Source organism: Parus major, chromosome 3, assembly GCF_001522545.3.
Source record: "Parus major isolate Abel chromosome 3, Parus_major1.1, whole genome shotgun sequence".
NCBI classification, from domain to species: Eukaryota; Metazoa; Chordata; class Aves; order Passeriformes; family Paridae; genus Parus; species Parus major.
Genome location: NC_031770.1, coordinates 2,779,850 through 2,804,328, shown reverse-complemented (window position 1 = coordinate 2,804,328; position 24,479 = coordinate 2,779,850). Strand labels below are relative to the sequence as shown.

The 24,479-nt window shown below is 43.5% G+C and overlaps 1 long non-coding RNA gene across 4 annotated transcripts in view; it reads right to left on the bottom strand.

Annotated features, from left to right (window-relative positions):
• LOC107202019 overlaps positions 1 to 24,479 on the bottom strand; it is a 324,213-nt gene that overhangs the window by 49,550 nt on the left and 250,184 nt on the right. For all 4 annotated transcript variants that reach the window (XR_004496597.1, XR_004496595.1, XR_004496598.1 and 1 more), the window contains exon 3: positions 3,398 to 3,457. This is a non-coding gene — a long non-coding RNA (uncharacterized LOC107202019). The remainder of the gene's footprint in view (positions 1 to 3,397; positions 3,458 to 24,479) is intronic.

Sequence of the window (24,479 nt, the reverse complement as noted above, 5' to 3'; positions counted from 1 at the left end):
TTTTGGTTCAGTTGTGCAACTCTGCTTTCAGTGGAGAACAGGATTTTACTTTCCTGTGCAATGCTGGATCCTCCATGTCTTATGCCATTTGTTCTGCTGGGATCAAGCTCTTTGCCTTCAGCTAAAGGGAAGGCAGACGTTGCCTGACCTGGCCTGAAATCCCCTTTTTCTTCCTCAGGGGGGCTGGTTTATTGTTCAGGGAGCTCATCCTACCCCAAAATCCCACACTGCAGAGGAGGCAGCACTTGCACAGCAGCTTTTATCCCCCAGTGCCACCATGGAATGCGTCTCTGGAAAGGGACCCCAGCCCAGTGCATTCCATCCCTCATTTCCCAGAAGGCTCTGCCCAGCACACTGGCCTATTCAAATTCTCTTTGGGGGATGAAACAAAAATCTCCTCTCCTTACTCTGGTTTAGATGCCTTCCTTGAAAGATAAAGATAAAAATTCCTGCTGGAGAGCAAGGAGAAAAGGAGAGGGACTCCCTTCACCCCTCAGAGAGAACAGATGATGTTAGGAAGCACTGAAAGAAACTAAAAGTGGAAAATGTAAGGCAAGAACAGGGTGAAAATGAGGCTGGAAAACATAAAGATGCACAAGGAGGTGAGGAGGTCTCACATACTTTTCTGCCAGCTCAAAACTTTTTAATTCTGTAGCTGGTGTAGGGACCTGCCAACGTGAACTGCTGCCTCTCGAATCACAGCAAACCCCTCAAAAGTAACTGGGGATGTATTGAGAAAAAGTGTTGAAGTCAAGAAAATGTAAAGCAAAATTTCTCTGAGGGTCTTGATTGGGATCTCAGCAGCTTTATAACCTTCTAAACTGTGGAAATCAAGGCATATTTGGCTCTTGGATGTCAGTCAATGAAGGGAAGAATTTGGCAATAATGGTTACTATTGCTAAGTAGCAAAGTTCATCCCATCCTCTGCCTGCTCATCAGAGAACACAATCTCCCTACAGGGAATCATTAAAAATTTCAAACCAAGTTTCAATGTATTTCCAAGCAGGTACACTCTGTGTCAGGAGGAAGGTGCTTCTGTGACACCAAGCCTATGGAAAAGGGGAATGTGGCTGGAACAGCATAGCTGAAAACCGTAATTTATTGATTTTAATACTTCAATCCAAATGCACCAGGTAACATGAAGGAATAATTACAGGCTCCATCAGAGAGGGGCTGTGATCTGGCAGACACTCCAAGCTCCCCAGGAGACGAGCTCTTAAAACTTTACAGACTCCACCGGGCAAAGACAGGTGACTCAGTACAAAGGGTTTTTACAGAAAAACGTAGGAACCAGAGTGAAAGCAGACATGTTTAAACTTCAGGTAACTGAGAGTGATCAGGGGTTGGATAATTGAAGTTCCAATGTATATTTGCCTACACTGTCGCTCACCTTTGAGCCCTACCTAGGCATCTTGACATTTATGTAGTCTGAAATCCTGAAAGCTCTGAGTTTAGACAACTAAATTGTTGCTTGTCAATTTAGTCTTGACTGAAAGACAGGTGTTTTGTTTCAGAGTAACACTCCTTTCAGACTCCTCTATTCCCAAGCTCACATTACTGAGCTAAGGAACTATCAAAAATGAAATAACTTACACGCAGGCGAAGACATTTACATACCTCGAACAAAGGAATTCTTTGGGCAAAATAGGGATTTTTAATTATTGCTTGTTTTTTGTCATGTGGGATTCTCATCTCTGGCTCTCTGGTGGGAGCTGGAGGAGCTTGGAGGCTTTGAAGGTTTGTACATTTTTGGTACTGCTTTGCAGTTTTACAAGCTGAATGCAAAATTCTGTCTGAACACAAATCCAGATGAGAATCTGAAGCAGAATTCTCCAAAAATGCAGTTCTGGAAGCTGGCATACTACACACACAGCAGTCCAACAGCAACAGGGTGAGCAAGGGGTACTTGTCAGGCTCATCCTAACTTTACCTCTAACTCAGAGTGGGTCATTATTGCCAGGCCTTCATTATCGTCTCTAATACGTCAGGCTTCTTGGCTCTGTGGCAGGGCTTGGACCTCAATCCCTTTATTCATGCCATTAAGTGTGCTGAAGGCAACAGAAGACAAGTTTAATCACAGTGACCTGCCAATAACCTCAGCTGTGACCTGGAGGGATCCCCAGTTTTGGCATAGGTTAAGGGTCTCATCTCATTTAGAACCTTAAGCTGGATTTGAACTGTAGCCCCAGAAGTAAAAAAAGCCAGCATTTTTATCTAGGAAGCCACATGGCTCTGGCTCCCTGATTGGTACTTGTGACATCCCAGTATTGGCAAACCAGGGACATATTAACTGTGTGCTCTATTTTCTGCCCTTAATTATGGCCAGCCAGTCTGAGTTTTCTTTCCTTTCCTTTTTTATTTTTTTTAAGGATTTGAGTGACAAAGTGACTATGCATATCATTCCACATTTGAACTGTAAGACTTCAGTATTTCTACCTCTAGTGTGTAATTGGATCAGCTGCCAGTTACAGAAAGGAGCTGGGTGAGTATTAAGTGTGTGGAAAATGAAGAAGAGTCCAAGTGTGAAGGGGAGGAATAATTTGACAAAGCCTGCAGTGAGCTATACGTGGTTTTCTCGTTCCAAAATGGAGTAGGTTTTGAAGTGCATGAGAAAAAACTGGCTTTGATTTATTAGCTTTGGTTCACAGAATGCCAGCCACAATCTTGGAGCAACTCAAGACATATGGAAAACCACAGTCCCTGCCCCAAGGAACTCACAATACCCACATTATCACACTGAGGATGGACCATTGCCAGCCTGAAAAACACTCTGCTTTTATCTGGGTCTCGAACAGCCTGCCAGGCAGGGCACAAAGCTGCTGCCAGGGCTGGGGCTTGGTGTGCCCATGGTGTGGTGGCCCTCAAACCATCACACCCAGTGCTCTTTTGTAGGTCCCCACTGTAACACTGCCTCACTTGAATCTGGAGTCTCTAAGAAATTCAGATGATGTAAATATGAAACAGTCTAGAACCAACTGCAAAAATCCATGGTAAATCTCAGCCCTTTAAAAAGATAATAAATAGGTGAAGACTGTGCAGTCAGAAAGTGACAGTGTTTCTGTCAGGACAAGAAAGTTGAGTTCCAACACTAAGCACAGGTAATGCAGGATCACAGAGACAGTTCTTCATCCAGCAAGTGTTCAAATATTTGTATCTTTAGGAGGTGCAGGCAAACCCCCTCAGATAAGAATTGGGAGTCTGAAGGTTCCTGGTCAAACTCTCCTGGTGGGAGCCAGAACATCCTTCACTTTGAATTCAAAGATGCAACTCAAGACAACAATCTAATCACGAGGTGGCAAATTTAGACGATTAGGAGAGAGGCCTGCAGCCTGAGATCAAGGAGGAGATCACAACATCCAGAGCAGCTCATGAATAAAGCAAAAGAAATTGCATTTACCTGGAAATTCTCAGACAGTTGTCCCTCAGCTCCAGAAATGCTCCACAAAATGCAGCTGATCTGTAAGAAGTAAGCAAGCAAAACTCATTAGTGATGGAAACAAGAATTGCAAACATGCCAGGTGACTTCCCAGTGCTGCCCAGAAGATGGAGAGAGTAAAAACTGATTGAGATCTGCTACCTCCCAACTCTAGGGGGCTACACCTGGTGGTTTGCTGCCCATAGGGCCAAACTGATATCCTGGGATTTGGGAATTCCTCTGCTCTGCCTTCAGCAGCAGCCACTAATTGAGAGGAGCAGTGTCCTGAAGGGCTCCAGGGTTATGGCCATAGAGTCATTTCCTCTCTGGTGTAAAAGCCCTGCAGACAAGTCAATCAGGCAAAAACACAACAAAAAACCATCTCAGCATCATTTCTCTCTGGTTCTCCAAGGGGGTTAGAGCATTAAGACAGAATGCCCTACCTCAAAGGAAGTCAAGATTGGATCAGAACATCTCAGAGAGATAGAGAAGGAGAGATGGCAAGAAGCAGCACTGCAAAGGTTTTATCAGCATGAGTTGGGGATGACCACATTACTCACAGGTCACTGTGCTTTCCAGTTGACTAGCAACAGATGAAATAAGGAAAACAATGGCCTCTGGATTTCCAGGTAGCAGCTGCAGCCAAGGCTGCCTTTTCAGCTGCCCTTTTAGCATGGAATATGCAGGCACTGCTCAGAAACCACCTGACTTCCCATGGAACTGTGAGAGCCCACTGTCGAGGAGAACACCAAGGTAATATTTGTATTGTTAGGGAGAAAAAGCCTTCAAATACAAGGCACTTGGATTTCCCTACAGCTTCCATGCTTTCAGTATTTCCTAATACTGAGCTAGAAGGACATCAGAGACCCCTGTGGATCTCCAGCAGGAAGGCACCAGGAAGGGCCTTTATTATCCTGATGTTAATTCACAACTGCCACACCAGAAAACAGGTGCTGTTTTTCATGTCCCACAGTGGCATCTACAACAGACTTTGTTACCTAACAAAGATCTTAGGCATCATAAATCAAATAAAGATCCTTTATTTATACCAAAGTGACACCACTCTGCCAGGCTCTGCACAGAAACTTTGCCACTGACCGCTCACGTTCCTAGAAGGTGCCATTCAATCGGATACACGCCCTGAGATCCCGACAGCTGAGGGGAAAATTACACTGCCATTCCTGACACTTCTCAAATTAGCAAGAGCTTACAATGATAAGGATTTGTGGGATCCCTCTCCTGCCAGGGCTGGATGCACATGGGGTAAGGTAATGCCCTCCCGCTCTCTGCTGAATTCTCTCACCCTGCACTGCGTTGTTGTTTCCTGCGCTCAGAGATCTCCTACTTGTGTTTGAACTCTCTGAATATTCTCTTCAGCTCCACACAAGGAGCCAGAGGCCTTGGTAACCTTCTACCCCAGCAGTTCTTTTCCTGCAGTCAGGAAATTAGCTCTCTATTTTTGTTTCCCTTTTTATTTTCCATTGCAGAGAAGTAGGGGAATCCCCCCTTCCTGTGCCTGGTTTCATGCAGGGCTCTGATGGCAGTGGTTGGTGACAAATCCAAGCCACGCCACTCACAAACAACAATGTCACACTTTGTGTGGGGTTTTATGTTGATATTTTGATAATTTCAGCTATTCTTGCTGGTATTGAGACCTCTAGAAAACAATGCCTGCTTCAAGTCATTCAGTAAGCATCGTGATAGCCCTGTGTGAACACTTCTTCCCATAAAAAACTCCAATCAGGTAAAACTCTGAGACTTGATTTTCAGCTGATATAAACCCACAAAGATAATGTAATTACTGGTAGGAGAGCTTTCACTCTGAAATGTCCTGGCCCCTCTGTCTCCTCCATGAGAGCAGAGGGAACAGGTACCAGCAGGGAAAGGTTTCATGTCTCTGCCTCCCTGGTGTCAGTTTGCACCAGGAGCTGCTTTTTACCCCAGCAGGATTTCTTTTTATTTCATTCAAGAAATTGGTTTTGTTTTTTGTTTTTTTGTTTGTTTGTTTTTTTTAATGTAATCAACAAGAGGACTCCCCTTTATGTTGTCCAGCTTTGGAAGAGGAGCCTGATTCATATTTTCAGCTAAAAATCCCCCCAGTCATGAGGGGATGGCAGTAGGAAAGAGATTAGAGAGGAAGGTAAGAGGCACCTCTAATATGTTTTACTAAGATATATGAAGAAGATAAATAAAAGACAGACAAACAAGAAAGTTAAGGAAAGAAGGGAGAAAACACATGGAAGGTTTAATAATAAAGGAACCCCATCAGTAGCAACAACTCGAGGCAAAAATAGGACTGATGGATATCTGGGCTAGCATGAGTGAGGAAGGGTAAAACAAACCTTTTCATAGCATGAAAAAAGAAAACCAAATTGCATTTAAAAAAAATAGTGTGAGAAAAAAAATGTCAGAAGACAAATAAAACAGAGAGGGAGGATTTCTAAGAGCACAGAAGCAGAGGTCAGTGCCCCATGGTCATTTCCTAAAAAAGGAGGAAGCAAAAGTGAAGGAAAATACCTAAATATAAAAGACTCCTTATAAACAAAGGGCACATTGAGTGCTAGCCTATGATTTTTTTGAAGGTTTGCTATCAGCATATCTCCAGTGATAAATGCCTTCACATGATGCCAGCTCTCTGCAGGCACAACTGCAGCAAATCAGTTCTGCCAGGCCGCAGACGAAGTGACAAGGGATGACTTCCCCCATTCCACGTGGCACGGCCCTGGTTCATGCACATAAATCCTCAGGAAAGGAGCACAGGGCAGCAGGGCAGGAGTTTCCAGCAGCACACAGGAGGAGAACACAAATGGGGAACTAAATTGGCAGCCTGGAGCTTCATTCAAGCAATGATTACACAGGTCCATCTCTGATCGAGGCTCCTCATTCCACGTCTGCTCCAATTGCTCCTTTTTGTGTCCTGGGAACAGGTTTGTCTAGGCACAAGAAATACTTCTAGGTTGTTCTTGCCACACTCACCAAAACTGAGAATTGCCAAGAGCATCCTCTGAATGGCAATGGCATCCACAAAAATGGATGGGATGACAAGAACACGTTCAGGAGCTGTTTGGTGACTGCTGAGCCCAGGCTGGTGCTCTGTCACAACAGTAACCTTGTCGTTCATTAAAGCCCCTAAGCTCAAACTAATGTCCCAGACTGCCTCCTGAATGCCCTGGAGCACAGCTCCAAGCTCAGCTTTCCATGGACAGAGAGGAGCATCTGAGCCATCCCACTGACCTGAAGAGCCTTGGTAGGGATGTGTAGGCCCAGTGCTGGGCTGGGCTGGGGCTCCATGGAAGAATGGGGGATGGCAAGGCTTCATTTTTGAAGTAAAGATGTATGGGTGAGCCTCAGAATTCACGCAGAAGCTTGCTGGAGTTAAAAGTTGTGCCTGCTGACATGTTTCCAAGCAACCCCCAGGCATTATCCTGCACGTGGGCAAACGCTGTTTTCCCTCCCATCCCATCCGTGGGGTTCTATGATTAACACCAATAATTTCAAAGGCAATATTCTGCCTATTGATCAGAGCCCCATTCTGGGAGGGAGAGATTCAGACTGACACTGAAAGTTGAATCTGCAGTGTGTATGTGCACATTGACTTGCAACAAAAGAACCACAGGTAGCCCTCTGTTTATCAGTAAAATCCAGTTAGATCCCGTGGTATCACCAAAAGACAACAGTGTGGCCCCAAAGCCTCAATTCCACACACTCCCACATTGTGCTGCCACAAAGAGGAGGCTCAGCAGATCGTGCCCAGATCCTGCAGCCTTTACTCACACTTCAACTGTCATGGAAGTATTCCTTAACTCACCACAGCATCTTCACTACAAGTACTTCTGGCCATACCATTTTTGCCAAAATAAATGCTGCTTTGGTGTGGGGGGGTTTGGTTTGTCTGTTTTGTGGCTGGGGGAAAAAAAATGCAGGTTATTTTTTTTAATAGCAAAGAATGTGGATAGAAATCCACTTTTTTTTTTTTTTTTCCCTTGAACAGATAGCTAAGAAACACAGAACAGCCTTTTTCTGTCCCCCCACACTCTTGCTCTGTACACCAGCCCTGCTTTAAGATTAACTGTCGGTCTGTGCTACCCTTGAGGCCAGACATTCTTTGGATTTGGTTATTATATCAAGGTGCATTTGTGCTTCTAAATGGGCAGCTGTACTGTAAATGGAGCACAAAAGAGCAAAATCCAGCCTGCTCCAGCGTGGGTCCAAAGCACGGCGTGTCTGTGATGCTGTTAGCCTTTTGTTTCAAATGCAGATAGATAAACTACAGCCTTTTTTTCCATGACGGTTATAATGCAGAATATGAAAAACTCTTGGGATGGTTTAAGCTGCAGGGTATTCTCCCAGAGTTCTGTCCAAAAATAATCTAGTAAAAATGTGGACAGAGAACCATCGACCTCTGCTTTCCCCCGAACATATGCAGCTCTGATCAGTCTGGTATTTCAAGAAAAACAAGGTCCTGAACCCTAATCCTCAGACACATAACAAAGCGCACTTCACAGCTGTGATGCACAGCTACTATCAGCTCCGAGGCCTGAGTGGGTCCCAAGACAATGCCTCCTTTATCACCCAGAGGACAAATATCTAGACAGCAATATTTTCTGCTTGAATGCTTCAAGCATCTCTCGCAACTCCTGACTGAAAGAGAAAACTGAGCTGAGAGTGTTTGCTGAGTGATTATTTTAATTTACTACTTGATGTAAATCTAAATGAACTGACATCCAGCTTGAGATGGACAGAAAACAATCATTGTGAAAAAAGAAAGAAGGCTAATATTACAATATCATTTGAGTAGCACAGGTTTAGGCAACTTTAGCAGTGGCAATGTAATAGATAGTGAGGCACGGTTTGCATTTCCTTTTCTTCACTCAATTACCATAATAAGTTCTGTAATTTTAGGGCTGTTTATTTATCAGGCGACGATAACAAAGACGCTCAGAACACGGTGTCTGAATGCAATAGTACAAAGCAGCCCAGTGATGGCCCCTGCATGCAGAGGGATTGCTGATTCCCACACACCTGGTTATCCCTGTGTACCTGTGAACCAGCAATCCCCCCCCTTTTTGCTAATTGTCAAAATGGCACACGCTCAGCACCTGGCTTCAGGCAGAGTGAGGGAAAGAAAGGGGCAGGAAAGGAAGAAAACTTCCTGGTGAAGTTCTCCAGCGCTTTAAAAACCTGTCAAGTCACTCTGCTGAGCTTTCTGGTATGAACAATAGATTTGGGACCTGGCCTGCCTGCACCAGGGAGTCTGTCACTGCTGCTCTCTGATCCGGGCTTCCAGCGTTTGATGGCTGCGCGGTGTCACAGAACAGCTGGAGGAGAGGCGCCCCGGCTGCGCCGGAGACAGAGGGGAAAAACAACAAACAAAAAGCAAAAGCAGAGGTTTCTTTGTGAGGCAGACATGCAGTTCTGGGCTCTGCCAGAGCCAGACGTGTCACCTGCGGTGTGGCCTGTGGTGCCCTGCACTGAGAGGAGCAGGCACTGCCGTCCCAGCTCCGGTGACCAAAGGAGTACCAGGGAGAAGATGCTATACAACCCCACGGGGAAATCCAGCAACAGCTCCCACCCGGGGGTTCACCATCTCCTGCAGCCCCTCATGGCATTTTTCCAGTGGAGAACACCTCCAGTGTCACCACCAGTGTGGATGAGTGGGTGGGAGGCACCACAAGCCCACCACTCTGTGCCTCTCTCAGCCCATCAAAGCCCTTGTTGCACCCCCAAGAATGACTGAACAGCAGCTCTTCATCACACCCTGAGATGCTTGTGTCAATTTTTGGGGGATTTGTGGTTGGGAAGACTGATCTACAAGCATAATTTCTTACACATTTGTTAGAAGTATGAACCTAATTTGAAACAAAACTCACAGAGTAATGTCCATTTTGTGTATACCAAAGATAGATGGAAAATCCCATGATTGAATAAGAATAAAAGGAGTTGAATGAAAATGGAACTCAATGGGTTTCTGAGAATGCCACTCAAAAGCCTGGAGGTTTTGGAAGAATACCAGGCCTTCCTCTTCAATGGCTTGAACCACTACCTTAAAGAAATCTCTGCAGTTCCTTCTTAAATTCTACAGGAGGCTCAAAAGCACGTCGGAAATATTTTTACTCCGTACCATAAGATGTTTTTCATCAGAGTAACATGCCTCTTAACCCATAGCCATATATTCAATTAAATTGCATGGGCATATGTGTGTTTATTTACATAATGTGTAAATGTATAGCTGGGTATATATAAACAAAAGGCTTTGCTAACAGGGAGGAACACACATGGCGGTGTAATTTGTGTATACGCACACTGTGCGACTGCAGCCGCTCACGTCAACACCATCCATCACCTGTATTCACCAAAACCCTGGCAGCTCTGCTCCACACGCTGCCTACAAGTCCACCACCATGATAATCTCCTTCCTCAATTAATTAAGGAGAATTTATATATTTTAAGTGAATTACATTAACATGACAAAACAGTAACATTTAGATTGTGGAGCTGTGAGGAGGAGAAAACCTGTGACAAAGTCCCTCTTTCAGCACAGTTGCCGAGAAGGATCTTACAAATTGACAGTGTACATTATGCACAGCCTAACTGTGGACATTTTCTGTCAAGCACCTAAACAGAAAGACACAACAACAGCTCCAGTGTGAAAAAGGAATTATCTGTGGGGGACTGGTCTTCACTAAGGGCAAGCTTGACAAGTCCAAGCAGGCACCTGAAGCAGCATTTAAAATAACCCTGCCATACCAAAGAGGTTCATCACGAAGCTCTGTCTAAATTACCATGGGTTTGCACAGAACCTCCATTAACTGCCCTTATGGAAAAACACTGTTAGTCTGCTGAAAAGAATATTTTTTAACTGCCCTTGTCAAATATTGCTTCAGTAACAGGGCTACAAATATACATCATGGAATGTCACGGATGGAAATTAATTTTTTTGTTAGTTCTGTGGGGCTTCTTACAACGGATCTGAAATTTTACATTCAGGTCTCAGCAGCGAAATAATGTTTTCCCTTCTAAGGACAAAATTCTAGAAGGAAAGTTTTCAAGAAATCCAGCTTGTATTTATATCCTCCCCATGCAGCCACTACGGATCTCGCACTCCTTCCACTGATGAAGTGACTGATTAACACATCCCGTTACTGGGATTTGCAAATTAAAGGCTGGATCCTGCCACACGTCCGTGAGTCAGCCTTAATCACAGGAGCAGCCCCCAGCAGGAGCAGGGATCGGGCCCTTTGGAAAGGAGCAGAGCTTCATGAGCCTCTCCCTGTGCCTGGATGACCAGGCATGCGCTCACGGAGAGCGATGATGCAGGCACACCCAAACTCGGGTTTCTCGTGCCACGGATCTGGGAGGGAACTGGGACTTCCAGGAATACAAGGAGGTTATGCTGAAAGCCAAAACCCATCCACAGAAGCACCTGAAGGTCCTCAGAGCACCCGCTGCTCTTTCTCCACCAACCTCAATCATACTCAGCATGCGATATCACGCTGTAGAAATTAGAGTGATGTCACAAAGCACGAGCTGAAATTTCCTGAAAACCCAAATTCTGGCTGAAACCCCCCCAAGATGGTTTTCCTGCCAGCGAGAAGTGGAAGACCAAGCACCCCACCCCTGAGAGAAGAGGGATTGCTTACCCAGGAAAAAAATCCAGGGTGCCAACATTTCACTGTGAAGACCACACTGCATTTCCTGTTGGCAATTCTTAGCTGTAATTATGGAAACTATTGCAATTAGGTTATTCTAATTATGAAAATCTATTTCCTTTTAAAGATTTCAGAGCAACCTTTTTTTTTTTTTAAATGAAAAAGAACACATAAAAACACTGAAATCCTTTGAATTCCTTCTCATGCCACAGAATCTGAGCACAATTTATCTAGGTAAGTTTTAATTATAGCCTTTCCAGAAAGATAGTACTCTGTATAAATAAAAAGAAATATAATTGATAAATGTAGTCAGATGGTACCAGGTTGTTTAAATAGACCATTAAGCTCAAAATGTCTAAAGTTAAATTAGATTGTATTCTCTTTCACCTAGGGCTTTTGTAAGGCACAACTGGCATGTATAGTCTTGTCCACATTAATTTTTACTGCCACGGTCAAAAAGCAGCGTAAGTCTGCAGCTTGTGCAGAATTTTCTGTCTTTATTTGACGTGATCATAGTGGATGAATTAGCTCCCTTGGTGCCGAGAGTGAAAGAAGGTTAGTTGAGGGAAATAAGGAATTTTCAGAGGAAAGAAAAAGTTTGAGGGAAACATATGGTTTAAATGCTCTAGCCTATTTCAGATCAAGCTGAGAGAGTTGAGATCTGTTGGTTCAGAGATCCAGTTCACTGCACATTCCTACTGTGCCTGCCTACTAATTGCATCCCATGTTTGTCAATCAAATATTTGCAATTAACAAAAATATTCCCCTAAGAGACATATAACAGAGGCTGCTAAGGATCCATTGCTTTGCTATTAGACTCGGCTCCAAAAAAATAAAAAAAATAGGTCTTTAAAAATATTCTGCTGATGATGACACTGCCAGACACTTCCAGTCAAAACATTAACAAGCAGAATAGGTGGCATGGGGGCTTTTCAAAGAGATTTTTTTCAAAGAAGAAAAACTTTGATCTTAGTGTTTCTGACCCATCCTCCACCTCTGATTCTTCAATCTACAAGTACATATAGTGGTTTAATTTCACTCAGTGCATAACTTGCCTAAGGAGAAACGTTGATCTAGATTTTTTTTATTTAACTCCAATTTGACTGATGCTCTAAAGCTGCCCTATCACTGCATAATGCACACTCACATGAGGTTTCTAAGCAGAAACTGAAGAAAGCAGACTGGAATAATAAGAAATGCACAAGGTTCAGAGGAAACATTAATTTGTAAATAGGTAGAAACGCCAGTAATTTGTTGGGAATTGAAGACCTTCTGTATGAAACAGTGAAGCTTAGCAGCTGTGCACTGCTGTTTTATAAATCAATATTACATCTGAAGGAGGTGTTTGAATGCTTGTATCATTGTGGTTTGAGTCAAACAAAGTTCTGTGATAAGAAATGATCAAACAAAACAAACAAAATCCCTTCCCCTGTCTCGCCGGATAAATTCCAAACACAATTCCACAAGAGGGATAGAACATTGAAATCATCCACTTTTTTATAATTGCATAAACCCCTCAGTCACAGAAAGATGATTGGATTGGTGATGGACTATTGTATTCTCAAAGACATGGCTCATGCCAACGGAGAGCTCCTGCAGAACGATAACAGCGCCAGCATTTTCCGTGTGACCTGTGGTGGGCTTCAAACCCCATCCCAGCCAAAATGCCGCGCTCCAGAGCGAGCATGACTGGGACCGGGGGACTCCAGCCTTCCCTTCCACCTCCACAACTAATTCCTTCAGTGCCATGAGCAACCTCTTATCCTCACTGCTGCACTTGCTGCTGCTGAATACAGAGGATAATAATGCACAGCCAGCAAGCCAGAAGAGCTCATGCTTCGGCCAAGCCTATCCAAGGAAAAATGTGCCAGCGCAGCCCGGCAGGTACAGCTTGATTTGCAGATTTGCCTCGTGTCAACACAGCCTGCACCTGCAAACAGAACCTTCCTCCTGCCATCTTCCAATTCTCCATTTCAGAAAATGAAGCAGAATCCCAGCAATGTTAATGATTTTCCCAATCAGACATGATCTAAAATGCTGCGTGCCCCCATGAGTGACATTGCTTCTTTCCCGCAAAGGCTGTAAGTAATCATGAAACGTTCTGAAGGCACAAAGGAGCTGCCTTCTCTTGCCTTTTTTTTATCTTTATAAACCATTTCCTTAATTTAGGCTGCGGCTTAAAAAAACCTCAGCATCACAAAGCTATGTCTTTGGGGCTGTAATACTTGCAGAGAACAGGCAAAGAGACAGCGTTTCTCATAACCCAGCAAGCCCAGTTTCGGGAGCCTCAGGAAAGAGAGGGAGTTGGGAGAGCGGTGTCTGCAAAGCAATATCCTGGGAGACATCTGCTGGCCACGCCGAGCTCCGATCCCCCACTGCAGGCACTGACATTGGGGCTCGGGACTTGGTGAGTCAAGGGGCAACTTGGTGGTCACACAAATCATAACTGCACAGGAAACAAGGATCAACCAACAGCCCTGCCTTTGGGCTCCAGAAAGGATTTAGCAACATCCTTATTGTCTGACTGATTGCGAAAGGAAGCAAATCCATCCCTGCGACTGCAGGCACAGGACAGCTGAGCAGCAGCCCACTCCAAGCCCGTGGGCAGCACTCCAGCCCAGTGACCAGGGCCACTTCCCTGCCACTGCTGGATAAACACACTCCAAAGCTGGCACTGGCATCCCCCAGCTGCCTCTGCGCCCCTGGGGAGGCTCCAGGCGGATAAAGCAGGACACAAAGCTGGGCAGCACGGGGAGCAATGGGGACAAGGCAGAGCCTGGCCAGCCTTCACATGGCTGCTGCTGGAGGATTTTTAATCACAGGCTTGAATCGAAAAGCCCCGTTTGTAAACACCCAGCTATCATTTTGCAGGGGGTTGTCAGATTACAGAATCTTATCATCAAGTTTGAGGTGGGAAAAGAAGAGGAGGAGATGGAGGAGGAGGGTATTTTTATTCCTGTCCTTCATTTCCTGATAAGGAGACACTTTTGATCCAAGAGATTTTTTTTTTTCTTTCTTCCTGTTTTTTTGTTTTGTTTGCTTTTGTTTGTTTTTTTGTTTGTTTGTTGTTGGTTTTTTTTTGTTTTTAATCTGGTAGCAAAAATTAATTTCACAAGATGCAGGTGTTTGAAAAATTTAAGAAATTCTGTGGTTTTGTATTCCTGGGCTCATTGATGAGAAAACTTACGTGCAATGACATGGTGAGCTGAAGCAATTATTAAAAGGCTATTGCATATTCTCTTCCCAGCTGAGTTGCTGTTCTTGTTGTTGTTTTTAGAGCACACAGAAAGTGTCTGCACCAGCTGCTAATAAGCTCTTTTGCGACTCTAACATCATGATCTGATCACGCCAGAAGTGCAGAGTGGGAGCTGAAGAACTTGGTCTCAGCAATTTGACAAAAACATCCCTGACATGTTTCAGCTACTGTGGAAAGTTTGTGACACTGAAAGGAAATGAAAATGTGTGTGGAAGGTTGAATAGAAACGTGGGGCTTGTGTTTGTGTGCACATGAGATTTAAAGCCATGGGCAGAGCAGGGCCATGTGTGTTTTCAAAGGCACAAATGGGAATTAGACACCAGCTTCCATCGACTTCCAGTGGATGTACCTCCCCTCGTGCCTTTGAAATTCCCTCCCTTTATTTACTGTACCTTGGTAAAACCAGGGCTGAAAGCCTGGTTTAAAAGGGATTGGAGCTGGAGTGCGGCTGCCTTGGGATTCTAATTGAGAGGTAAAACCACCCCAAGGTACATTTCATAATGTCCCAAAACCAGCTTTTAACACCAAGTGCTCAGAACTTCCAATCTAGGGCTCTCAAAAAGCACCACTTGACCTGACAGGGGGCCAGTTAAGGAATTTCCACTGGAGGGCAGAACTAATTGTTATCCCTTGCTGGGCAGGAGGAGCAGGATAGCTTCACCTGAAAGTCTAACCCATGGAACTCTGCCAGCTAAACCCAACCTGTGCCGTGTCAGAGGAGGAGAGAGGTCTGTGCATTGAGGGCAGGTGTTCTAAGGTGCTTTTGGCTCTGATTTTGGCGAAGGTGGCAGGAGCTGCTCAGTTCGTGTGCTCACAGTGTCGTGCTGTCTCTGCAGGACGGCTGTGAGCAAACAGTCTGAGGATGTTTTAGCAGTGCATAGAGCTGCATATATTTGCCATAAATAGGAGTTTATTCTTTGGCAGACAAGCCAGCATTAGAGCTGCAAAAACACAGGGAATATAGTAAGTGCCGGGGAAAAGAAAACCAAGCAGAGAGACAATCTGTGAAGCAGAAGAAATAAATAGAGACTGAAGAGAAAGAAAAATAGAAGGATGAGGCGGAAAACTAAAAAGTTAAGGTGCAAAGAAAAGAGGAAGAGAGGAAAACAGAAGTCAGGAAAATTTGGGATTCCTCACTTGTGGGAATGGCACAAATCCATCAGTGATGCTTTGTGTAGCTCTAGACACCCCAAACTTCTTTACTCCACTTCTTAAAAAGCACCTGATTCCCAAGGCAGTGGGACTGAGTACATTAATTTTTATTAATCCTCATCCATAATAACTAAAACTGACCTATTAAATAAGTATCACTGGGGTTGAGGGGGTTTTGTGGTTTTTTTCAGTGAAGAAGAAACAAAGAAAAAAGGCAATCCAAAAGTTTTAAGAGGATGAGCAAACCATGAGGAGCAGCACCCATGAAGTGCAAATGTCCACCTATGATTAATCAAGAAGGAAACTTGACCAGTACAATGTGTGGACATCAATTGTCTCTACCCATTCAAACAGATATAATAATACATTTAAAACAAACAACAAAAAAATTAAGAAGAAAAATAAATAGGCCATGTAAATCATATTTTTTCCTGGCGTTTTCTCTGATTTTCAAAATCCAGTTTAAATGAATGGAGATGACAATGGCAACTTCTGCTTGAAAACTAAATCTGAGTTCAACAACCAAAGGCCAGCAAAAACCCATTCTTTCTCTTCCTAGGCAGAGCCAAACTCAGCATTAATTAATTTAGGACACAACTTTCTGGAGCTCAGTTATTCCCTTGGGCAACAACTTTACCTCACATTAATTTACAGTTCAATGGCAATTTTATGGATACTTGAACTTTTATTACTGTCTAACCTATACAACCAGAGTTGAACAGATTTTGCTAGTAGGATAAATGATCACTTGGTTGTAAAATGAGTTATTGGAATTGCCTTTCCCATACATTACAGACAGTCAGAGCTGGCTTTCACCATCCCAGACCCTCAGACAGGGAGGGGACACTGCCCCAACAGCAGCAGGACAAAGCTCCTGGCTCCCAGTGAAGAGTCTGAGTGCCCAAACCCAACACTCTCTCCCTCCAGAACTATATAAAAAAATAAATGAAAGGCTGAAACACCCTCCCTGTTTTATCAGCCAGGCTGCTTTGGGAATGAGGTGACCCCAGAGCCACACCTGAGGGCACTGCTCTGTGCTGGGGGTGCAGATCAAGAGCTGGGGTAGAAAAACCTCTCCCAGAGCTCCTGTGACTGTAAAAAAGGATTACTATGGGCAAAATTATCAGTGGCTTATTATTCTTAGCTCAGAGTATTTATCCTATGATATTGATTTTATTACAGAAAACTCCTTTAGTATGTAATAGATACAATTAAAACTCCTTGGCGCTGCTGGCTTAAAAATAGCACTATAATATTTAAAATAAATGTGGGGCAAATTATTTTCAGATTATGGAAAAGACAAAGTCCAGTGCAGTGAAAAACACCACTTTTTGAGATAGAAAACAGTTCAAAATATTAATAGCACCTCAGTCAATATTTCAGTTTTAGGTAAAATTCACCTTGAAATCTAGCCATCAATTTCTTATAACACCAGAATTGATTTTAAAAAAAAAAAAATAAAAAAATCTAGTAGCAACTTCATTTAAATCCAGTCTTTCTAAGTCTGTTGCACTTCAGAAAATGTAACTGAATGGAAAAGTTTGGGGTTTTTTTGGCTTTAAGTCCCATTTGGTGAGTACCTAAATAATGCAATCTGCACCTCCACTGAAAGAATCTGTGGTGCACATGAACTCCTTGTGGGATCCTCCAAAGGCTCCAAATATCCCCCTGGTGCAGGATCACTGCTGGATGGAAGGGCCTGAGATTTTCAGCTCCAAGCTCCTTCTGAGAAGTTGGGAGATCCAGATGCAACAGTGAAAAGGAGTTTTCACTTGAGGAGAATGGCTTTATGAAACCCTTCAAGTATTTAAGAATTAGAGCTATTAAATGAATGATCTATGACTTTTAAAGCTCTGATCTGCCTAATCTTTCTTGCATCCCTCTCCCCCAAAGGCATTAATAAAGCCCAAATTAAGCCATGCCAAATCCTCATTTTCCATCTGAGTTTGATGTTTCAAAAGCTCTGCTGTTCTACCTTTGTTTTGACATCCAAAAATGTCACCTCTGTTAGGAAATGTGCATATTTGGCAAGAAAAGAGGAAATAAAGGCTTCCCCTGCATTGTAAGCTGTGTGTTACAGTCTGTCAGCAATCAACAGGGGCAGATGTTAAACTCACCATCCTCTCTTAGAAACTGCTCTTTAATTAATCAAATGCCTTTCTCCCCACTAAGGTATCTCTAAACCAGGAGGTCCAGCCACTTTCTGCAGAGGTGTGATAACAAACTATCCCAGACTTAGATGGACCCAAAAATCACAAAATTGAGTCCATGTCTATTCTAGATTTCACCTGAGCTGTGCAGACACATCAGCACATCATCAAATGCATCCTGGGCTTTCTCTGACTTGGGAACTAAGTGGAACCAATTCCACTTTTGCTTCCTTTCACACCCAAAGAATGACTTATGTTTCTGAAAGCTCTTCTCTTCCCTTCCATAATTGTTATTGGTTTGATAAAACATTTTGTTTCCCTTCACAGCATGATTACAGTCAAGGAGTATAAAGGCCGGAGCAGCGTTTTACTAATCCAAATAAGAGAAGCAGCTTAATATTTTGCAAACCCAAGGTTTTTTTACCTTCCACACACAGGTGGTGTCACTGCCCCACCATCACTTTTAACTGTTTCAGTAGAAAGAAAAGACCATGAAATGGAGAAGAGAAAGAGTTATTTCCACCCGTGCATCCCCCAGTGCCACCTTGGACAGGAACCATTCAGCAGCAGGCACTGGACTCCAGGAGCTGGTCCTTCTAAAGGCCTTCCAGCTTCGGCTGGACACCTCCACCCTTTATTTTGTGTTCCCCCACCCACCCCATCAGGTCCAGGGCCACCCCAAAGCCCCATCTGAGTGCTGAGGGGCTGCACTGGCAAGTGCCCACCTGCCTCTGTCCAGCCCATAAATCAGCAGTGCCCATTTCTCCTCTCCCCCTTAATTTATTCACTAGGGGAAGGCATTTCATACACTGAGTTTTAACGTCTGTTATTTGATGGTAATCGATTAATTTTTAACTATCTTTCAGCCCTTTGATGTTCTATAAATAGCCTCAGCTAATAGAGACTTCTTTATACTCAGAATGCAGATCCACTGTGAGGTTATTTGAAAGAAAAGAAGAAGTCTGGTGTAGTATGTTTGTTCAATGTGTTATTAACTTGGAAAGGAAATTGAGCTATAGTGAACTATGTAGATCTGATTCTGACAGCTGCAAACAATTCACAGTGAAAATGACTCAGCCTAATTCACATTTTTTAATTATTTTCTCCCCCACTTTCTTCTGCAGACAGATAAAGGGTTCAAAATGACCTTGAATTGAAAACCCTGGATTTATCTTAGTGCTTTCTTCTTTCTTAGTGCTGTATCCAAAACTTCCTTACTGGGAAGTCAGCAAAATCAGGGAAAAAAACAAAACAACAAAACACCTCCTGTCTGATGCACCTCCTCATTTTGTTTCCAATACTTCCCAGACAGTGCTGTGGGCAATATAAGTTGCTCTCTAGAAATTCAGTTTGGAGGGATGGGGTAGACACAAACCCTCAGCTGTGGTGGGGAACTCAGAAACATTAGTGGTCTTTTTTTTTATTAATTTACATTTTCCCTGTTAGTTCACCCTGAGATCCCAACGGCACGATTTACTAATTAATTACTATTATTAGCTAATGGCAGTGAAAACTGAAATTACCGCCTGCCTTAAGCATAACAAAATTGACAATAAATCTGTGGTGTGTGAATCACTTCCTTTAACCAAACGCCAGCCATGGTGGCTCAATGCTTTCCACAAAAACACCTGGCACACACAGAGGTACAGCCTTCATGTTCCAGAGCAAGACTGGGGATGGGTGCTCACATCCCTGGGCACTGCCAGTAACAGGGCCACCACCAGCTCTGAGAGAGCTTCATCCTCTCTTTCTGACCAAAAAACATGGGGTTGCTTCTGCAGAAATACGGGCTGGACTCGCCTCTTCAGAGCACCAATAATTTACCTCCTGTTTGGCACAGCAAGTGACAATCACCGAGCTGGCTGCAGCTGCTGGCACCAGCTACTTGCTAAAAGGACACAAAGTATTTTAGGGTTTACACGTGGGGCACTTTTTCATGTCCAGATCCTTAAATCCTCTCCAGGTGGCCAAACGAGCGCCCTGGCTTGCAGAAGCAGCGGGTGAGCCCCTGTGACACTCTCCAGGAGGATTGCTCTGCAGAAGGAGGTGTCCACCCCCAAAGCAGGTTTGTGGCTTTGTGTCTGCACGCTTGGGGATGTCTGTGGAACAATTCTTTTCTCTCCTGATCTCGAACAGTGGGTGGTCACTGATGTTAGACTGAAATCAATAGGTAGAAAAGAGATTGTTTACAAAAGCATGACAATGACTGGGTCACTCAAGAAGGAAGTTTGCATCGTTCTGAGGAGAAAACACTCAGAAGAGGGCTGTAATTTAGTGCCTGGATACTGGAGTGATTGGGAACTGCATAGACAGATTAGGCAAAAATTAAATTTGTTTAGACAGATAAGATGCAAGAGTCAGATCAAAGAAATCAGCTTCAATGTAGTGCAGGGAATACTCTCCCACCCTCAAAAAGTGTACAAAAGCAAGCAAAACCAAGAAGCTGCCAGCCAAAATTACCAATGCAGTTCCATTTAACAAAAAATCAATATTACAATAAGATGCCAGTAATGAAAGAAAAACCACGGCAGTATCTCAATAAAGATTGCAAATTACAAGATTATAAATGGAGAGCCACAGTCATTTTGGACAGACAAATATGACCACAGTACAACTGGAGGCCAAATGATGGTTTTTAGGAAAAATGCCTGCAGCTTTCAAGAAAGCCAATGGGAGAAGCAAACACACATCTCAGGGCAGGATTTGGCTCTAGGACTCACACATGAGTAATTGTGGCAGAGAGATACAGAATATCACAGAAATAAAAGACCTGCTCATTAGAAACCCATCCAGCCAAACCCATGGGGACGTCCTGATGCAAAATCTCCATCATTTGTTATTTTTAAGAATCTGGCGCCAGTCATCTTGAGATATTTTTAAGGTACCAAAACTGTTTTGTTTTTTTTAAAATGTAATTTCTCTTTCATCCATAGAGCTCTTAAGTAATTTACAGGTCTTTGACAAATGAGGTCAACAATGATCCAAAACGAGCCCCTACAAATGCCACTGGTGAGGACTCCTCACTGCAGTGGTGCTGGATCCATCTCCCCAAGGGAATAAACCAGGTAAAAACAGCTTGTTTTGGAAACCAGAGGAACCACAGCTAAGGAACATTCCAGTTCACAGTCTTGCAATGAGGCAGAAATAAAGGATGGACCGTAGGACTCTTGGCTTGCAATCAGCTGCCTTTGCCCTCAGCCCATCTCAGCTCTTGTGCAAAAGCTGATTTAAAGAAGACAAATAATGAAAACAATAAAAATCCCCACCTCACTTTGCTTCTGGCACATCCCTTTCATCCAATCACTGTATAAATAAAAGGCAAAATCTGCCCTGTAGAACTGAGACTCCTTTCTGCTCTTGCAGTGTCACCTAAGCCCACACTTAAGAGATGTTTGTTCATTCTTGTCCTCTTTATTCTATTTAACACCCAGCAATAGTTTCACAGCACAGAATATTGTCAACACTTTTATTTCTCAACGGGCATGTTGAAGAAAACCCAAACCAAACCAGATTAGAGGGTCAGGACAGACACAAAATGGAATCATGAGAGGGAATGGTGGAAATGACTGAATTAAATATGTAGATAAGAGCTCCAGAGCGAGGCAGAAAGTACAGATGGTGCCATCGGGGCAGCACACACTACAATGGAGTGGGAGATACCTACCAGAGTTGGGAAGAGAACAGATCACAAAGAAAATACGGATTGAAGCCAATAAACTGCAGGAAAACTAAAATCAGAATGATAGGTGAAAGAAATGCATGTATCTGCATTGTGAGGAGTCCATTGAATTGAGCAAATGATACTCCTCCTGGGGGAATGATTCATTACCATATGGAAAAGACCTAGCCTATGATAAAGGATGGGGGAAAACCACTGAATAGCAGAATCTACCTACAGAAATTGAAAAAGAACGTTCTTGTTGAATTGTGGCAGAAGTACTTCAAAATTCCGACGGGCCTGACTAACACAGATACGGAGGGGAGGGAAGAAAAGCATGTTAAAATATGTGATATCATGCCTACAAGCAAGGGTGAAGGTCGAATCAGAGAAAATTTAAAATGCGCTGAGAAACAAGCAGCATCAGCAAGAGCGGTGCCAGAACGAACAGATTTTATTCATCTCTACTTCAGGACCAAAAGGGAGGGGGGGAAAAAGAAATATTGGAAGTCCTCCTTACTTGGGGGCTGTGTCTCCATGCCACTGACCTACTTCTACTTGAAGCACTCTGCTTGGAGAGACTCGCTAACGCTCGAGAAAAAGGTCTTATACCACAACAATATTGTGCTACAACAGTGCCCACAGTCTGGCTGCTCGGGGATTTATAAGCCAAGCTCACAAATAGACAGTAATGAGTTACTCACCAGAGGCTGTCAGCAAAGTTGCTAATTAGTACAAATGGTAGTAGATCTTGTAATGCTGTCCCCTGCTTTAGTGGGAACGGTTCCAAGACCACCTAACCTGTATCTCACCGGATTAAAGACAGATTGGCTCCCTTTAGTCCAGCCTGGCATTTCTGGGGGTTTTAAAGCACAGACACAGAATCAGAGTTATAAAGAAAACTCAGGTGCAAACTTAACCATGCAAACAAAGTGACTCAGTTCCTGGGGAGACACCCCACGTGCAGAAAATAATTACTCCTCCCTCTCCTCACGGAAGAGCCGATGCACCCATGTCAACAGAAGCCCTTCAATTGAATTTTGCAAGAACTGGGCCAAGTCCCTGGGCTGTGAGTGCCAATGCTGCCATGGGCAGCAGCACACCTTGAGCTCCCCACCCTGCAGAGCTGACAAAAACCTTCTGCTAACCAGCAGCTCTGAGGCTTCCACTACAGATAAAACCACCAGAAAAGGCAATTAAACAGGGCACAGGTTTAATGTGCAGCCTTCAAACAGGGAAACACTTCATCTTCTCAGAATTTCACAGGACCACGGTAACAAACTGTTGACATGTTAAAGCCACTATTAAGAAATATGATGCTAAAAGGGAAATAAGAAGAATTATTGACTGGTTATTGCAGTTTAAATATATTTATTATTTAAGAAATGCACTGAAGTTGCATTCCTGCTCCCTCTGCCAATGAATGCACAGAAAAACCAGCACATCAAATTTCAGTTTTTCTGGTACTACTGCCTTCAAAAAGAAGCAGGTTTTAAAAACCACTGACCTGTCTATTCATTGAAAATGTAAGACAATTTCAATTAAAATAAGTCTTTCTATCAGTACAAGTATTTTCTGTAATATTTTCTGCTGTAAAAAGTCCTAGGAAATTAAAGCAGATCAAAACCATTTAATTTGTATTAAGAAAACAATTTAGACAAGAGGGGTCAGTAATGGAAAGGTGAGATATCTACAACTGGAGCCAAGTTACAGAAAGGGTGAGCCATTTGTAGCCAAGTTAAACAAGACACAATTAAGGTTAACTTGGCTCTGCTGGTTTGTGTAAACCCACACGTGAGGATTGTGGGGGCTATGACAGTTTCAGTGTGACTTATTTACCTTGGCCTTTGCCTGGACTGTGTTGTAGGCTGGTTCTGTTTGGAGACATCACACCTTTCCACCCATTCCTCACACCTGGCCTCTTATCACACCCTAAATGTTTGTCCCAAATGGTCTATTTCATTGACAAAAACAAAGGTTGGTGGGGATGGCAACCAAATGCCTATCAAAATATTTTTCAGCGGTGCAGACATTTAGATGAAAAAAATTCCCCCCAAATGGTTTATTTCTACCAGAAATTTATCTATGTTATGAAAAAAATGAATACATTTCAGTTCCACTGCCCTCCCAAAGCAAACAGGTGTATTTTATACTGGGGTAGCTCCGTCCCATGCTATTTCACGTGGCAATTCCCTTCTATCACTTTTCTGCCCTGGCACAGCACACATGGAACCACAGAAAGTCATCGTGGAGGGTCCAGCATCCAAGGACCTCCAAGAACCTCATTTCAGGAGTGCTGGGCAGCTGCCTCCTCTCACCAGCCTGGAAGACACAAAGCCTGGCTGGGGAGTCAGAGCCTGCAGTGTGCCCAGAGAAAAGAGCAATGTGCTACAGTTCTTTGTAGTAACCAGGAATAACTCACTTTTTTTCCCCCTCTGTTCAGTGATTTCATTGCAACTCAGGCTCCTAAATGCTTTTATGGATCCAGGCCAAGACATATTCAGTAATAGATACTGAAACAGATTATTTCATGAGCCAGTTCTGTAGGTTAATTCACATAAGTGAGAAAACAGTTCTGATTGAAGGGCGGAGTGATTTTTAAAAATTTGATTCATACAGAAGTGTTAACAGCCTTTTGCTTATACCCACAATTGCTGAACAGAATAGAATCAGTGGAAATGTTATTTCCAAGTACTGTGGTGTAAATAAAACCTCCTCTCTCTGAGTCACATCGTGAGTCATTTTTGTCTGTACGTTTTTATGCCGAGGAGGGATATAACTCCAGGCATTCTCCTCATGGAGAGCTTCTCATGTCTCAGATTCTCTGTTGCTCTTGGGCTTTGTGGACTCTTAAAACTGTAGCTCTAGTAATTTCCCTCTTGTTTGCTGTAACCTTATCCCACTTGTTCAGCTCGCTGGCAGGAGTGAAAAAAGGACCTGAAGTTATAAATCAGTTACAGAGTTGGCACTTGGTAGGGAATGATACAGAAAATGATAAAATAAGCAGGAGAGGCTGCATTAGAGCAGCAACACCTAGGCAAATTTACACCTTGTGCGTGCAGTAACTGTAGGGCATTGCCAATTACTTCAGCTGAAAATGTCTCAACATCTCTTTTCTAAGGACCTTGCTGCTCACGGTTTTCACCAAACCCTCCTCATTTGTGCTCCAAAGGCTGGCCCAGCCCATGTGCGAAGGCAA